A 16,689-nucleotide genomic window follows, 5' to 3' on the forward strand; every position below is an offset into this window, starting at 1 on the left:
AGCTTTAATTTCATTCTCTATATGAATGTCTCAGAGAAACTGACTTAAATGTCTACATTTAGATTTTTAAACATGGAGTCAGAATTTAAACTCAAGAATGGTCCTAACTCAAGCATAAATTGGCTAACAGGAGGTTACCTTATATGTACAAAATAATTTGGGTGATCTGGAGCAACAAACTGGAAAATTCAAAGAATTAAGAATTATGTGACTTCCCATAGAATAAGAAATCAGACAATAATTTTTTTCCATGTAAAAATTTAAATACTAAGTAAAGTGAAATTAAGCAAAAATAATTTTTGTTGATAAAGAATGCATTTCAAATATTCTTTTCTATAGACTGGACAGCTTAAGGCAAAAATGGAAATGGAAACATACAACTGTGGTGGACCATGGCCAGGCTAGCCACATGGGCACCTCTAATTGATACAATGACTCAGTAAAATAAAATGTGTGATTATACAACTATGACCTTGTAAATATTTCCTTCCATGGGAAGTAGTGTGGACCCTTGAGTACTGACATATCTCTTCAATCATCTAGCCAAATGTGGTATAAAAAGCAAAGGTTAAGGGTCTGTACCTCTGGGCTCTCTCACCTGTGGATAAGGGTTCCATGAGTACTGCTTAGGTCAAAGAAAATTGAATATGTTTTTATGGAGACTAAAGGAAAACAGCAGTGAGTCACATCCACTTCTATTAAACTTAATGGTATGTGAATCTTTTGTGCTTCCTGTATGCTAAGCTGATAGTAAACTAAAATTAAGACAATTTGTCTTTCTCTCCAGTTCTTCAACTTGGACGAGCTTGGAACTGGTCTGCTTTGGCTGAATCATATTTTGTTTCAGGACATGTCAATCACTGCCTTGGTAACCTCCTGTGTTTTGATAATTAAAAGTCCCATGCTGCCTCTTAGATTATCCAAAAAATCAATTTCTGTTTTCTGCTGAGATCTGCCCTAACCAAATAGCATCTCATATCTGCACACTTTTGTTCCTTTTCATTTGCATTGAAATGGGTCTGCGTCATGTCCCAAATCCCTTATGGTCCCTCTGTGTGCAGTCAATTACACTGAAAAAGCTAATTTGTGCTAAGTTTTTAATGGTCCATTTTACTGCCCTTCTGAGAAATCATATTTATCTACAATACCAATCCCAAGTAATATGGTCAACCTGAAGGAATTACAGTACCAGTGGAGGATGAGACTAATGAAAGCATTTCACAGAACCACACGTATTTACTCTCTTCAATCTCAAAGTGGTAGAGAGAAGACGCATTTATAGAGAGTTACAGAAGCAAGTGGTTGATACGGTTGTTGCTGCTAGATAACTAAACATAATTTCTCAGAGGATTCGTATTATAATCTTACTCTTGTCTGCTGTAACATCTTAATATGAACCTCAATGCATAGAGTCCTTCCATCTCACTACCCAGAGCATGACCCTTCAGACTTCTGTGCCTTCTCCTACATAGACTATTCCCTTTTCTGGCTATGTCCTTTCCTTCCTTGTGAAATTGTGTTTCTTTAAGACCCAGTTAAAACATTACCTCCTCTGTAAGACACCCCTGAGAGTCTCAGGAAACTTTGATCTTGCCTGGTTGTTTTTATCATAATTTGGTATGCAAGATAAATTTGATAGTTATCACACTGTATAATAGTTAACTGATTTTTTTTTTCCTCCACCAGACCCGAACTGTTCATTAGTTGCAAGTGTTCCATGTTCAACTTTGTGTTCTTCAGAATATAGCATGGTGTCTGACTGTAGTTTAGTAAAGCAAATGAATGAATGAATGAATGGATGGATGAATGGATGAATAAATATAAGACCTTACAAAAATGTAAAATAATGAGGGCAAAGGGGAAAGGGTTTCTAGTAGTTACAGTAAGAAGGATTACTGTAATGATATGGTGCTTTGACAGGGCCATGGGGTGCCCAGATATTGGATTAAACATTTCTGAATATGTCTGTGAGGATGTTTCCAGATGAGGTTAGCGTTTGAATTGGTAGATTTACTAAAGCAGATTATCCTTCCCAGTTTGGGTGAGCACCATCCATTCTGTTGAGGGCCTAAATAGAACCAAAAGGCTCAGGAAGGGACAATTTACTCTCTTTGCCTGACTGCTTAAGCTGGATATGGGTCTTCTCCTGTCTGCAGACCGGAACTTACACCATTGACTCTGGAATCAATGGATTTAGACAGGCACCAGGCCACTGGCTTGCCTAGGTCTCTAATTTGCAGGTGGAGAGACTGTGAGACTTCTTAGCCTCCATAATCATGTGAGCCAATTCCTTAAAATAAATCTCTCTCTCTCCATATATACATACAGATGGTCCCTGACTTATGATGGTTCGACTTACTGTATTTGACTTCAGAATGGTGTGAAAGATCGAGACATTCAGTGGAAATTGTACTTTCAGTTTTGAATTTTGATGTTTCCCCAGGCTAGACACACATGGCAGGATATTCCTTCATGGTATTGGGGAGTGGCAGCAAGCTGCAGCTCCCAGTCAACCACAGGATCACAAGGGTCAACAACCGATGTGTTTACAACCATTCTGTACCCACACAAACATTGTTTTCCACTTTCAGTATAGTAGTCAATAAATTACATGAAGTATTCAGTACTTTATTATAAAACAGGGTTTGTGTTAGATCATTTTGCTTAACTATAGGGTAATATATTGTTCTGAGCACATTTAAGGTGGGTGAGGCTGAACTTTGTGTTCGGTAGGTTAGAAGTTTTCCTTCCATTTCTGTTTTTTGAAACAGTTTCAGGAGACTAGGAATTAATTCTTCTTTAAATGTTTGGTAGAATTCCCCTGGGAAGCCATCTGGCCCTGGGCTTTTGTTTGTTTGGAGATTTTTGATGACTGTTTCAATCTCCTTACTGGTTATGGGTCTGTTCAGGTTTTCTATTTCTTCCTGGTTCAGTTGTGGTAGTTTATACGTTTCTAGAAATGTATCCATTTCTTCCAGATTGTCGAATTTGTTGGCGTAGAGTTGCTCATAGTATGTTCTTATAATTGTTTGTATTTCTTTGGTGTTGGTTGTGATCTCTCCTCTTTCGTTCATTATTTTATTTATTTGGGTCATTTCTCTTTTCTTTTTGATGAGTCTGGCCAGGGGTTTATCAATCTTATTAATTCTTTTGAAGAACCAGCTCCTAGTTTTGTTGATTTGTTCTATTGTTTTTTTTAGTTCCTAGTTCATTGATTTCTACTCTAATCTTTATGATTTCTCTTCTCCTGCTGGGTTTAGGCTTTCTTTGTTGGTCTTTCTCCAGCTCCTTTAGGTGTATGGTTAGGTTGTGTACTTGAGAACTTTCCTGTTTCTTGAGAAAGGCTTGTACCGCTATATATTTTCCTCTCAGGACTGCCTTTGTTGTGTCCCACAGATTTTGAACCATTGTGTTTTCATTATCATTTGTTTCCATAAATTTTTTCAATTCTTCTTTAATTTCCTGGTTGACCCATTCATTTTTTAGAAGGATGTTGTTTAGTCTCCATGTATTTGGGTTCTTTCCAAATTTCCTCTTGTGATTGAGTTATAGTGTATTAAATACATTTTCAAATTACTTTATTTTCAATTAACAATGAGCTTACTGCGAAGTAACTCCATGGTTAAGTTGAGAATGATCTCTCTCTCTCTCTATATATATATATATATGTATCTCCTGATGGTCTGTTTCTCTGGAAAATCCTAACATAATTATTTTTTGGTCAGTTTGGGATATAACAAAATGCCATGCATGTATTGCATGGAGCACTGAGTATGGAGCATAAACAATGAATTTTGGAACATTGAAAAGGAATTTAAAAATACCATATACTCATATGGGTGGCTTAAACAACAAACATCTGCTCTCATATTTGAGGCTAGGGAGTCAAAGTCAAGGAGCCACCAGACTTGGTGTCTGGTGAGAGCCCTCTTCCTAATTTTAGACAGCCGTCTTCCTGCTGTGTCCTTATATGAGAGGACATATAAGAGAGAGAACAGGCTCTGGTTTCTTCCTCTTATAAGGACACTAACTCTATTATGGGACTCCATTTTTATGACCTTATCTAAGCCTGATTTCCTCTCAAAGGCCCCATGTCCAATTTCCATCACATTGGGGATTGGGGAATGGGGTTTCAATATACGAATTTAAGAGGGAATACACACACACACACACACACACACACACACAGATATGTATATATGTTATACAAATTTATATATATATAATACAAATATATAATACAAATTTAAGAGGGAATATATATATTTATATTCATATATATATAAATCAAATATATATATTTGATTTATAGCAGTTACTTAGGGAAAAAAATCTTATTCCTGCCATACAGATATTCTATGTATCAACATTAAGATGTGTTCATAAATTATGAAATGGGGTTAAAAAATTACAGTGAACTTTTTACAGTGAGCAATTATAGTGCAGTCTTGTGTTTGATGACAGTATCTCAGTTCTGTTTTTATTTATCAAGACAAAAGAAGAAACAAAGAAAGAAAGAAACAAACAGACAAACTGTGGCTGCATATTTCGACAAAAGAGAATGGCAATTTCATTTATGCAGACTTTCATGAGAGTAAAGAATTGAAATAGAGAAGTTTGAAAGTCTAATTGCTATTAATTTATGTCTCACTCATTTATGCCTCACTAATAAATTTGGAACAGTTTTTGCTCCAAAAATACTTGAACACAAAAATTTGTTGAAAACTAATATTAGCCAGTGAGTCAACAACCTACCAGGTTGTATGAGAACTTCATGATATATTTTGTCTCAAGCCAATGATATTAGTCTTTATTGTTCAAAGCTTTTTAAATTCACTTTTGATCAAACAAAGCTATTACTCTTTTTTATACTTTGTGAACATCTGCTGCTTAATTATTCCCATTTTTGTTATTACTCCAGTTACTTCAAGAGAAGACAAGGTATTTTAATTATAACTAGGGAGCAATCATTTTCCACATGTAGGTACAAAAGAAGATTGTATTAAAATCTGGGAGCAATTTTAAGAGAAAGGCATTATCTGTTATAAAATTTAGAGCTTTCTGTATCTTGTATAACACATTAGGTTTAAATTAATATTATAAATAAGAACATGCATTAGTTCTTAGTGGGCATAGCTCATAGTAAAAAACAAAACCAAAATTACAAGTGTTAGCTCTTGTACTATTTACGGCACATTACCAAGTCTGCAAAGATGTCTACATTCCTGGAGATGAAAACCTTTTCATTCCAAGATGTGGTATAGTCTTGAAGATAGAGCCATCCTGAAGATAGGTAGCACTCTAAAATACTGTCTGAGTATAAGATATTTGAATAGAATCACTAAGGCAAAATATCTGAAAGCTGTCTTCTAGTTTTAAAAGTAACTTGTAGTAATTTTCTCTATTAGTCTAATTAAGCATGACAAATAAGAAGATAAATTCATAACAATTTTGAGTTTGGCTTTTAAAAATACATCACTTTGTTATTGTTATATTTCTAATTACATACTGCAGATTTCTGTTCTACTTTTAAAAGTTCAAATATATGTATACTAGGAATTTATTCAGTATCGAAATCAGCCATTTAATTTTTCTGAGTATGATTCCTCAACCATTGAGCATGACATCTTGCTAATCATGCAGTTTATCAGCAGAATATGAATAGATAGCTTTACAGATTGCGGTGACCCTCAGGAATGATATTTTTGATGATCACACAAATCCTAGGAATTTCTCTCCTTCTACTCTTTCTCTGTCCATGAGTAAGCACAGCTGTGGTTATTAAAATACTGGAAAAATAATGCTCTAATACTAGCTCTGTTTATCCTAGGAATTAAGTAACGCTTACTTTGCAATAAAACCAGCTGTTAGGGAGTCACAAGACAGGAATCCTCTTTCCAGATTCCCTGTCCGTGACAAGTAGACTGAAATAAATTAATGCTATCTTTGCCATTCCAATTTGCCACACACAGGAGATATTTTCACATTTTCCTCTATCTTCTGGAAACAATGTATTGTTCCAAGATGAATTAGCAGTGCATCTATGTTCTTGGCACACACGTGCAAGTTGATATTATTTTGCTAAGATATGGTAATGTGGATATACTGGATATGGAATGCTTAAGCAGCTACAACACCTTGCGACACCTGTGGCTAGGGACTGGATTGTTTGTTTAATGTTGTTAGGAACTATCATTGCTTCCATTTGTCATGTGGGAAGGGATAAGAAGTTAAAAATTCCTTTCACCTTGATGTAAATCAGGAATAATCCTTAACTGGCAATGTAAAATAGCAGAATATTCTATATGTAGAAAGTTGACCGTTACTTCTTAGATTAAGCAAGACTGGCAAAATCATAGCCTAGCAATGTTTGAGGAAGTGTTATGATTTAAAATATGGCGGGGAAGGTAAAAATAGATGTATTTCTCTCTTTCCTCCAACTAAGCACAGTTAAATATCCCTGAAAATTATATATAAAACAAACGCTAGAATAACCTGACAGTTGGAGACAAGCAGGCAGCTTGTTTAGGAAATTCAGGAGCCAGAGACTGAAATGTAACCAGTTCCCTGGGTTTTTATTTTGCCTCATACAGTCCACACTTGAAGCTAAAGAAGCTAGCAATTCAGAAACACCAGTGTGGGCCAGATGAACAAAACAAAACAAAAAGCCAAGCCTCAACCGAAGTTTATCTGCCTTAGCCTTAAGACTGGGCACAAAGCAAAGATATCTATTCTTACCCCTCTTATTTAACATAGTACTAAAAATTCTGATGAGCAGTAAGGCAAGACTAGAAATAAATAAAGTTTGGATAGGGCTTCTCCTGCCCTTAGTGATGTTTGGTTTCTTTTTGAGAAAGGAGAAAGAAAGCTCTGAAGTATAGAGAAAGGAGACAATGCCTAAGGTCCACCAAGTGTAACAGGAAAGGATGCCCAACGGCTATGTCTTATGGGAATGGGAGCTATTCACTCTGAAGAGAGAAGCAAGAGAAAACTTGATAGATACTCATTTCAGACTTTTACTTGTTTGTTGCCTGAATTCATAGTACCCTGGGGAGTCTAACACGTGAGACTGAGAATATATTTTTAAGTGGTCCTGAGTTAGCAGCAGACCTATGAACTGAAAAAAGCGTTTGCAGATCTCTGAAGGAGTGCATGCTCAATCCAGGTCCTAAAGATGTTCTGTAGGTCAACTCCCATGGAACACAAGGTCAGAACTGAATATCCCCAAATGCATACCATATATATACTATATCATTACGAAGAACAAAGCATCATGAATGTTAGTCAACAAAAATCAAGTCAGATCTCAGAATGACAAAGATTGGAGGTGACAAAAATTATCAAAAGCAGAATATAAACTATTTATTGATTTTAAAAAATCACTATCAAAAGTATGAGTTAAGTCCAAGAGACTATAAAAATTGGCCAGGAAGATTTGAAAAGAATCCATGAAAAGATTCTAGAAATGAAAACAAATTAAATCACAAAATGATAAGATAGTGAGCAAATCAGAGACAGTGGAGTAAAGAAAAGAAACTAGTAGATGTCAATAAATAAAAATAATTGTATGAAACATACATATTATTTTCTAACTTCAGAGGTTAAAAAATAATAGAGTTCTGAGAAGCTGTAACATATAATTGGTGAGGAGTATGATCTGATTTTGAGTCTTCCTAGGACCTTGTAATTTTTAAGCAGAGAGGAAATTTTTTATTAGCTTTGGGTACTATTTAGTTTGTACATTAAACTTTCATAGCTAAACACAAGAAGAAGAAATATAACCAGCAAAATAGAAAAGTTTTAAAAATAGAGAAAAATAAAAAACACTCAAGCCAAAATAAAGCAGAATGATAGAAATATCTACAATTGGTCATTATAAGGGAAAATGTACTCAATTCTCCAGTTAAAAGTTTGAGAGAAGTATAATTGGAAACAAAACAAAACCAACTCTGGGGGCGCCTGGGTGGCTCAGTGGGTTAAGCCACTGCCTTCGGCTCAGGTCATGATCTCAGGGTCCTGGGATCGAGTTCCGCATCAGGTTCTCTGCTCCACAGGGAGCCTGCTTCCTCCTCTCTCTCTCTGCCTGCCTCTCTGCCTACTTGTAATCTCTCTCTGTCAAATAAAAAAATAAAATCTTTAAAAAAAAAAAAACAACTCTGGGCTTTTAACAATAGTTAAATAAAAGGATGGAAAATGACATAATATGTTATATCTGTCTATTATATACTACTAATATCTATATTATATATTATATAATATATATAAATACCTCTCTATATATGTAGATATTATATATCTACTAATATGTTATATCTATTTAACTATTAACCAGAAGAAAGATGGTATATAGATTAAAGAACAAAGCACAACAAAAGAAAAAACTGGGAGACAATGCATTTCTAGATTAAGAGGAATTTTATAAGAAGTTGCAACAATTAAAAATAGCCGATATCTAATCATATAAACTTAAGGTATATGAGACAAAGGTTTACAGAATTATAAAGGTGAAATAAGAATATCCCATTATAGTGATAGTTCAATACCAGCTTTCAGAACTAGAACGAAGGAAAAGGAATTAAAAAAGCATAAAATATTAGAACAAAATAATTTTAAAATTTGGTCTAATATATGTATACTTTTATACTACTTTGTACTGCAAATGGAAAAGAAGTTTCCAAGCACTACTGAAATATTCTAAACAAACAAATAGCACCTACACTTGACCATAAAGCAAGAGTCGAAAATATTTCTAAAGATTTTTACCATTGATTGCTGTGATTAAAAAATCACATCCTCTGACCAGCATACAAATGGAAATGAGAAAGAAATCATAATAGCCCCCTGAAAATGTCATACACTTGAACATTATAAAGCACAATAGTAATTAACTTGTACAAAAAAGGGGAGAAATGTTATGGAAATGAGAGCCACTCATGGAAGATAATACAAATATTATATATCAAATCTTGTGTGACAAAGCTCTAGTAGAAAAATTATAACAGACAGTACTTAGAGTAGGTAAGAGAAAAAGCTAAAAACCATTGATATTATTTAGTTGTAACTAAAGCAACAGAAAGTCAAATGAAGTAGGAGGAAACAATCCAGATAATTAAATAATTAAATCAAATTAATTAAATAATTGAATTAAAAATTAATCATGTAAGTAAACAAAGAGGCAATAGGGATCAACCCGCAAATCAGTTATTTGGAAATAATAACAAATTGAAAATCTTCTGGTGACATTGCTTAAAAAAGAAATGAGTGACAGATGACAAACAATACTAGCAGAAAACTGAGACATAATTACAGCAAATAGAGTAGTAGCTGGAACAGAAATGGAATCTATTACTTAATTATTAGAAATGGGGATATTATAGTAATTTGGAATTCATATAGGTAGTAAAGAGTTAATGCAGAAGAATGAAGAGACAATTGCATAAATAAAATCCTTGAGTAGTATATCTTATTTACTGTAAAGGAATAATTCATAAACAAAAGAATTTGAAAGTGTGCACTATTACACTGACAGAGAGGATTCTTTCATACAGAGAACAGCAGATTGATCATTTTATACAAATGATTAGGAGAAGTTTAATTTTCCTCAATAACTTTGGAAAAAAATAAATGATACATAAATTTTTCAGAATGCTGAATTAGAACATTTCTATGAAATTTAAAAGAGCAAGTAATTGGGTCTCAGATTATTAGTTACTTTACTTAGTGTTTATTTTTTTTCCACCTATGTTTTACTTTATTTGACCAATTCATCTGTTTTTTATAACAGTAATATATCATGAAATTTTATAACTATAAATTTATCTAAATATTATGCCTTTAGTAACATATTGAAGCAGCTTCTCTCATGTCCACATTGTAGAGGAAGATACTTTATGGAAAGTAGAATTAATATGTTAATATTATTCAGCAGTCTGAAGTAGGGTCAAGTATATCGTGAAAAAAATTTGGAAGAAAATTTACATGGTACTTTAAAATGTGGTAATAGCTCATATACATCTTGAGAGCTAAATAGTCGCAATTTGTAAAACAGCCTCAGATAAGTACTGTTTTCTTTTTAGCTTTCCAGTTTATCACACTTATTATGGGCCATAGCCAACATGAATAGAGAAAATAAGAGAAGAATAAATGGGAAAAGTTGCCTGAGGGTATTAGGATTTATAGAGCAGGAATTGAAATGATATATTGGAAAAAGTTTATTTGGGGAGAAACTGTATACTTAGACTAAAGTTAATTTTCTTTATTTCTCCCAATGTATCTTCAAAATAGTCTTCCATAATATTTCAGTCTGACAAATAGATCCTACCAAATTAATCTACGAAGTGATATTATGGGGATAGAATAGTAGGACTATGCAGGGAAAAACACCTTTTGACACCTTAAGATCACATTACCTGTCAGGAAACCATGTCTAGAAACCTCAAATAAGGAAAATAGAGAAGTTTGATAAATATATGTCGCAGTGTTCCATTTTCTTACTCATGAGACTAACAATCATTAGAGCCTCATTCCGAGACTGTTTGTATACAATTCTCATAAGCTTGAACATAAAAATGTACATAGCTGTAACAAATTATAATGGATTTGTGAGATAGTTAAGAGATAAAAGAACAATAAGTGATAGCAAAGATCCTGAAGGTAAGGAAATTATAAAGCGTAAGAGTAGTCAATTAACTTTAACTATAGCTTTTCTAGAGTCAGAGGCAAGAATTGTATTCAGACTCTCTAACATGTCATTAAATTATCTCAACCATTACCATGACTGAAATTTATAAAGAAACTGAATCATCACATAAGTATTAAATTATGTATATTAAATGTGTTGAGTTTATTTGGAAAATCAAATCTTATCAGTGCCAAAATAGGATAATATTCCTCCATACTATTAAGCAATACCTATTTATCTCTATCTCTATCTAATGTATTATCTATCCATCATCTTTCTAATTTCTATATACAGTGACATATTGATATCTAGATGCTTGTTTTACTTCTCAAATTAACACCACTTGTAAGAGTCATTCATCTAACCATTACTTCATGTCCCAGCTAATTATAAATGCTGTTGAGCAAGACTTGATCTAGCACTGATCCATACATGCCTTACAAAAATTTCCTTAAAATGCAGTGTACTGCCATTCATCATGAAATTTGCTTAGGAAGTGTCCTTTACATTTCATTTCATGCTACAGTGCTCATTTTCAAGCTGATCCTTGGACTAGATTTTCAGCTGGCTTGAACACAAGTCTAAGGTCAGAGAACCAATCCTCTTAACTCAGCTAACCTTTCAGGGAGCAAATCTGCTCCCTAGTCACAAGTTATACCTCTCTCTCCAGTTGACAAAAGTATGTTTATTTGTGGACACACAGAAACCTCTGGGGAAGTATTTCTAAAATTAGTTTAAAGAAATTATAATCCCCTAAAAGGAAAAATTGATAGGATTCGTTTGTTTCTTAAAACTAAAGACCTATATATAACAATTCATATATCCTCAGAAATATAGTACATCTATTAAGACCACCAACTTTGGGATGTCTGGGTGGCTCAGTTTCTTAAGTGTCTGACTCTTGATTTCAGCTCAGATCATGATCTCAGAGTTATGGGATCAATCTTTGCATCAGCTTTGCGCTGGGTGTGGAGCTTGCTTGGAATTCTCTCTCTCTCCCTCCCCCTCTGCCCTCTCCCCCCTGCCCCCACTCACACTGCACTCACTTTACCTCTCTCTCAAAAATCAAAAACAAAAACAACAAAAACGAATAACAAATAATGAAACAAAACAACCCCCCTAAAAGCAAAAACAAAAACAAAAATAACTTTTGAGTTAGTTTCTTAGTTTGGATCCTGGATCTACCACATATTAAATATCTGACTTTAGGAAATTTATTTAACCTTATCATTACAAATGAATTTTCTCATAAGTCAAGTAGAGATAATGCAGCATGTACTGCACAGAATTCTTGTAAAGATCAAATGAGTTAGTGTACATAAAGCCCTTATAACAGTGACTAAGCCCATGGCATTTTTGTTGTTATTATTATTATACTAACACTAGGAGTAGAATGTTGCCTTAATCATGTTGCTCAAATATCAGAAGTGCAGATTTTCTAAGATTGATATGATGACTCTCTGTTCTAATGGCCTGGATTTATAGTCTCAACAATTTCAAAAATGTCTTATTCCAAAATAGACACAATAGGATTATAACAACGTCTTAAAAACTATATTTAAATATAATGTGCTAATTAATTAAAGTGTAATCAACACATGGTGTTATATTATTTTCTGGTGTACAATAGAATGAGTCAACAATCCTCTCCATGTCTCAGTGCTCATCACCGTTAAATGAACCCCCTTGATCTCTTTCACCCATCCCCTTCCCACTTCCCCTCTGGCACCTACCAGTGTGTTTTCTGTATTTAAAAGTCTGCTTTTTTTAACTTCTCTCTCTCTCCTTTTTTTTGTCATTGCTTGTTCATTTGTTTTGTTTCTTAAATTCCACATACAACTGAAGTAATATGGTATCTGTCTTTCTCTGTCTGACTTATTTCACTTAGAACTATAACCTTTAGCTTCATCCATGTTGTCACAAATGGCAAGATCTCTTTCTTTTTTGTGGCCAAGTAATATTCCAATATATATGTATCTCTCACTTCTTCTTTGAGATATATATATATATATATATCTATATAGATATAGATATATATATATAGTTGCTTCTTCTTTATCCATTTACCTATTAATGCGCAGTTGGGCTTCTTCCACTGTTGAGCTATTGTAAATAATCATGTAATATGTATAAGGATGCATATATCTTTTTAAATTAGTGTTTTCATATTATTTGGGCAAATACCCAGCAGTGGGATTACTGGATCATATGGTATTTCTATTTTTAATTTTTTTTAAGGAACCTCCAAATTGTTTTCCACAGGCATGCACCACTGCATTCCCACCAACTACTATCTCCACTACTTGTTCACAACCTCAACAACACTTGTTATTTTTTGTCTTTTGATTCTAACCATTCTGAGAGGTATAAGGTGATTTCTCCTTATGGTTTTAATTTGTATCTCCCTGATGATTAGTGATGTTGAGCAACTTTTCATATGTCTGCTGGTTGCTAAATATAATGTTTCAAGGCAAACATAATTAAGTTACAAATACAATTAGTTTTACTGTCATATTTAACTATTTTATTTTCATTATGCAATCTTTTTTCCTGTTTATAAAATCCCACTTACTACATTCTTTTCTCTAACTTACTGGAAATCAAAAACTAACAAACATGGAGTGCTGTGAAGTGTGTAAACCTGGTGATTCACAGACCTGTACCCCTGGGGATAAAAATATATGTTTATAAAAAGTTAAAAAAAAATAAAAGGCAGGTAAAACAAAACAAAACAAAACAAAAAACTAACAAACAAACGAAAACAACAAAAAACCCTTCTAGCCATATATTCTCTACTGATTATGTATGGAATGATGTGGGAAAGATGAGACCCTAAAAGAGGCAAAATAAACATGTTCATCAAAGAATAAGTTTAAGAAGAATAAGAAGAGGAAGGCGGATAAGAAGGAGGAAAATTTAGAGTATTAGAATGCTATAATTGTGCCCAATGCTATTCTACCTGCCTTAGATGTCTTTACACACTTACTCCCTCCAACAACGAAAATCATTAGCAATATTCTTAACTCCATTTCATACATGAGGAAATGGAAGCATAGAGGTTTCAAATAAATTGCTCAAGATTGCACAACAGTCAAATAAAATGCTTAAGATCAAGCCTGGGTTCACACTCAGTTCAAGAATTTGTGCTCTTAGCCTCTACATACACTTTCTCTCCATGCAGAATCCACTGAATAGCTTTGCTAACCTCTGTATTTTCCCCCTGAGGAAGCACACAAAAGGTTTTACCTGGTAAAAGGTTTTTACCTGGTAAATATAGTAAAAGAACAGTTAAATGCTGGCTGGTTTAACAGATAAATCTAAAGAACCCCCCCAAAACCAAAAAACAACACTCACACTAACATAACTTAGTAATTGTACTTATCATTCAAGTTCCATTCCAATGAGGTGTTCCTGGTCAGGTGGTGCTCATCTGAGCAGTAATTCAGGTGACAAGGTTTCTTCCATACAGTGACCAGGTCATTTTCCATTTACAGCTGTCATAATGCCAAGTACTCAAAAACAGAAAAGAAAGTGTAGACTCATGTCTTCACTAGCCTGACCTGAAAGTAGCACGCATCATCACCCGAAGCTCATCACAATCTGCACTCCTAATTTCAAAGGAAGCTAGAGAAATAAAGTAGGTGAGTGCCCCAGAAGGAAGAAGTGAATGTTTTAGTGAATATCTAGTTTTCTCTATAAGAGGGAATATTAATATCCTATAATTGTATTCTTTCTAAGTAGAGAATAATTTTGAGGTTTATCTTAGTTGTTCTATTACCTATATGTCTATCTGCCTGCCTACCTATCATTCTATTCTATATTCAACTATTTTTAATGTGTGTATTGATTTATTTCATGGTTATACTTAGGCTGTTCTCTAATTCACAACCTAACAGATGGGTCCAGGCTTGTTAATAGCAAGGAATTTGTTCTAACAAAATAGGATCAAGTAATAGTATTGTTCACAAGTTTGTAGTCAATTTTTGATCAAACCTTTTAGTAGATATTATACAGGATTAATTCATTAACAAAAACTGTGGGATATTGTTGATTTTGAAGTTTGTATAAAATTTAAGCAAGATAAAGTAGTAAATTTAGTTTCCCAAATAAGAACCTTCTATATATTTTAAATATTCAAATTGTCATCACTGCCATATTCTTTTCTGTAAAGTTGAACCAAACATCCATATTCATATTGCCTCTCTTTTTTCTCTATTCCTCTGTAACAAATTACTCTCAAAGTTAGCAGTTTGAAGCAACACACATTTATTTTGTCACAGTTGCTGTGGTTAGGATCCTGGTAATGCCTAAGTACTGAAATCAAGAGGTCATCCAGGGATAAAGTCATCTGAAGGCTCAAGTGGGGAATGATACTCTTCCAAGTTCACCCACATGGCTGTTGGCAGGTATCATGTCATCCCTGGCTTTTGACTGAATATGTCAATCTCTTGCTGTGTGGACAGTTTCTTCCCCTCAGTGCAAGAGCTTCAAGAGAATAAAAGAATAAATAAGGGCTCCCATGATGAAAGTGTCAACATTTTTATGATCTTATCTGAGATTTGACATCCTGCCACTTGTACTATATTCTAGTCATTAAAAGTAAGTCATGAGAGCTGCACACAGTAAGACAAGATTTCAGAAGGGCATGAGTATCAGGAGGTAGAGATCACTTGGTACTATTTTGGAGACCTGCCAGACCATTAAAACATTCATTAAATTACTTAATACCATAAAACATGCTTGCTAGAAGAAAATTCAGGGGAAAATACTCTTAGAAATTAATCAAATAGCCTGATAGGCTTCCATTATAACTCTTTGAGTTAATCATATACCCTTTGCAGAATTCTAAATTTAATATGTCCTTCCAGCATATAGCAGAATATTTTCTTTGAAATAAATTGCTAAAACTTTGTGATTTCCTGTGGCATCAATTTATTTTTATTCCCATTGACATTTTGTATCTTACTTTTTTCTCTTTTATCCCCAGTGTTTCTCTTAATTATTTGAAAATCCCAACGTGGCTTAGCTTTGATCTTTCTTTCTGGACTGAAATTTCTCTTATCTTGGATTTTTAAGCTAATGCATATTTTAATGTACAAAAGATTATTATATTTTCAGGGACCTCATAGAATATGTGAACTTAATCATTGACCTAATTGTTTAGGAGCATTTGTTTATGTAGATAAAAGAATGAGTTATAAAATGGAAAGGATATCATGGTTTTTAGTGGCCATTCAGGAATACCTATTTCAAAATATTCTTAAAAACCTCAAAATGTATCATAAATCTATGGATACTGTATTATACTACTTAGAATATTTCTAATGTCTTTTTTCCTCAAAAGAGAAAATATTTTTATTTTGAAGTGAATTTAATGAGTTCATCATAACACTTCCCATTTTTAATTTACTTTAAATAATAATAAACTGTAATATTGCATGCAACCTATTTTAATGCTATCATAAGGCACACATATATAACATGTATTATGGGACACTTAAAGATGAAACATCACCCTAATGCAGAATATTTAACTAAGATTAGGAACATGAATCTTCCCCAAGGGGTCTGGCAATTCTTTATATTTGAAAGAGAATTAGGAGAACAGGACACCTGGGTGGCTCAGATGGTTAACGTCTGCCTTAGGCTCAGGTCATATTCCCAGGGTCCTGGGATCGAGTCCCACATCAGGCTTCCTGCTCAGTGGGAAGACTGCTTCTCTCTCTGCCTCTCTCTCTCTGTCTCTCATGAATAAATAAATAAAATCTTTTTTAAAAAGAAGATTAGTAGAACATTAAAATGAATACTAATGGTATATGTTTACAACAATGTTAATTTATTCCATAGTTGAGAAAAAATTGAATACCACATTGTAGTTGATTTCTATAAAGTAATGGTGTCTAATATATTACATATTTGTGGCATGGATCAAAAATATTTTTGATTCGTCTGTCTTTATAAATCCTGTGTTGTAGCTCACCAAAGTAAAATAAATTTTGTTTTAGTAT

This window comes from Mustela nivalis (assembly GCF_964662115.1).
Source record: "Mustela nivalis genome assembly, chromosome: 12".
NCBI classification, from domain to species: Eukaryota; Metazoa; Chordata; class Mammalia; order Carnivora; family Mustelidae; genus Mustela; species Mustela nivalis.